Source organism: Rhagoletis zephyria, unplaced genomic scaffold, assembly GCF_001687245.7.
Source record: "Rhagoletis zephyria isolate East Lansing unplaced genomic scaffold, Rhagoletis_zephyria_1.1 Rzeph_scaffold_01341, whole genome shotgun sequence".
NCBI lineage: Eukaryota > Metazoa > Arthropoda > Insecta > Diptera > Tephritidae > Rhagoletis > Rhagoletis zephyria.
In genome coordinates this window covers 104,795-107,802 of record NW_016158425.1, presented here as the reverse complement: position 1 = coordinate 107,802, position 3,008 = coordinate 104,795, and positions in this window count along the sequence as shown.

The window sequence follows — 3,008 nt, the reverse complement described above, 5'->3', positions numbered from 1 at the left end:
TTTGCTGATATATTTTCTTAGTACATGCATACATAGATTCCCTTCAAGATCAATGATTTGATGGCTTTCATGGGAAAGTTTATGTAGGTACATTTTACACTTTGGACATAAATGTGTATGCACATATTTTAAGGTACACTTCTTAACAAACAATTTTTTTAATAATATAATATAATAAAGAAGACATCTTCTTTGAATTCAGTACTAAAGTTTGACATTTTATTTTTAGTATTTCAAGTGCTTATCAAAACTTTACGACACTCAAAAGATTGGCCATTTATCTTAAAATTATTTAATTTTAATTATTTGTTTATAAAAATGCAGTTTATAGTTTGATAAAACCCCCCAGGGTCAATTTTTGCGCAACATTAAAAAAATCAACAAACTTTCTTAAAAATTTCGGGCTTATAACTCGATTTCCTAGAAATAAATGCTTTGAGAATGCCGTTTTTAGTCCGATCAATTTAAATGAAGTGCAAGTTTAAAATAGCTGCGACTTATCATTGATTTTTAATATATATATATATATTTTTTTGATGAAGGTGTTGCTCATTTTCTTCGTTAAAAAAAAATCGCGTTTAGATAATATGACATTGACGCCAAATTCCAGCTGCTTTAAACTTGCACTTTATTATACTAAAATTGAAATAGAATGCTCGAAATTTTTACGAAAGTTTGTCGATTTTTGTAATGTTGTTCAAAGATTTAAACTTATTTTCATACAGTTTTTGTTAAGGAATTAACTATATTTTTATAAACAAATAATTAGAATTAAAAAATTATAAAATAAATAGTCAACTCTAGTCAATATATGAGTGTCGTGAAGTTATGATATTTAAGAACATAAAGAATTAACGATGACACTGTTTCTAACTATATGACATTTTGTTTTAATAAGATTATTATTGTACCAAAAATGCCAACACTGATGTAGAACAAACCAGAACACAAATAATATTAAACTCATTGAAATTATTTTCAGCCTCTCACTCGACCAAATGAGTAAAATCCAGCTGGGTAGACCATGATAAAAACATAGCAAGGTAGAACCGTTCTCTCAATTTGTCGGCCATGATTTTTTTTTGAAGTTTGCCAACATTTTAAAATCATATAAAAGTGAAAATAAAAAATTGAAATTGTTCGAAATTGTTGTTGCTTGAGATTGAAAATGAAAATTTGTGTGTGAGTTTGTGAGCAAATTTAAAAATTAAATTGTTTGGAAACGTCAAGAATTTTAAAAGTGACTCTCAGCCGTTCTACCTTACTATATTTTTATCATGGGGTAGACTATACTCGATAGAGACAAAAATTTCCGCCACAAATAAGAGTTAGTATATTTTGAGTGTGTTCTTGGTTTGGTGGAAATTACTCTTATAGGGAATTTACATGAGGCGATTTTTCAGGCGATTTTTAGTTGAATGCAACAATCGCCTGGTGTAAACGGCCTTTCAACTAATCGCTTCCAATGAAGTTGGTCGGCTGCCTACTTTCGTTCAAATTTTAGTTCAACTAATCGCCTTTGAAAGTTGAATCATGTAAATTCCCTATAAGTCAATTTTTGAATTATTGTAAATGCTCATTTGCACTAATTTTTATGGATCATGAATAAGTACACTAATTTTATTAGTACTCAAAGCCGGTCTCTGGTACAGAAGGAAGATGTAGTCCACCAGCTATCAAAAATATATGCACATAAAAATACATGTTTACTGTTTAGGTACGCGTATCTACTTTTGGGTACAATTTTTCGGCAAATAGGTACAATATGATCATTTAATATTCATCACTAGTGCGAAAAAATAATAATGTGACGTCAGGGAGAGGGTGGACGCTGGCAAATCGAGAAAGAGAGGATTAGCGGTCCCCAGAAGGCACCACCTTTGCTTCGCTGCATCGTGCTTGTAGAGTACGTGATAGAGAAAAGTTGAGATTTCTCTATTTGGACTCTAGCTAGCTAGAGTGAACAGGGATGCCGTTTGGATCTAAATAGATCCAACTGGATACATTTTTAGACGAATTTTTGCGGGATACTTATTTTTTCCGGTCAGTATAAATGTGGATACTTTTTTAAATAGGCCAAAATTTTATATTTCCTATAAAGTTTTTTTCGTTAAAAAATCGATTTTCATTAAAGATGGTAGAAAGCATTACGTTTTCTTAACGTATAAAGAATCGCTATTAAGCGTAAAATTAAAGGATTTAATTTTTTGTGAACGAAGCAATGAACATATGAAGAGATCTCACCAAAATAGGTATAAGCGCAATTGCTTTAATTAGCTTAAAGGGATGCTTTAAGCAAGATCTTAATATACATATCGTCGTTTAATGTACAAAACCGCGTATCAACAAAATGTAAAACCGCGTATGTGAGGTTGCATAAATTATTTTCTAGAGAGTAAAAACACTCATATTTCAAAATGGTTCTCTTTTATATAAAGCAATCGCATTTCTGGCTAGTATATTTCAGGACGAATGGATAAGGATTGAGCCAAGAGCTTGTGTGAGCAAATCCAATTTTTGGCAGCAAATGTCAGTTACGCGGTTTTGCAGAATGACGATACGCGGTTTTGTACTTTAAACGACGATATACATATATAAAGTAAATTATACTCTTTCTGTAGTAATATCTTTCATATCACATATTTTCATTTGTTAATTTAAAAAGAGAGAAGATTTCAATGCAGTTCAAAAAACTAACTTTGATTTATTTAAGGAGACTTTTATGAATTTTACTGAAAAGACTTTAAATACACTCTACAAAAATTTTATTTATTTGCGCATATTAAGAGAGGTAACCAGTTTCCTCTTTTAATGTGTTCAAATTCGCACGCCGTGTAATAAAATTCATCATTGCCTGTTTACTCGTACATACCAAATTTGTCGCAAGAGCAAAATTACACATAAAATGCTTAAAATACAGTAATGTTTATTATTAGTAGAATATGAGTAGTCCACTTGCAAACAGCGTTATGTGATTTTATAATAGAAAGCCATAAATTTGAAAAAGT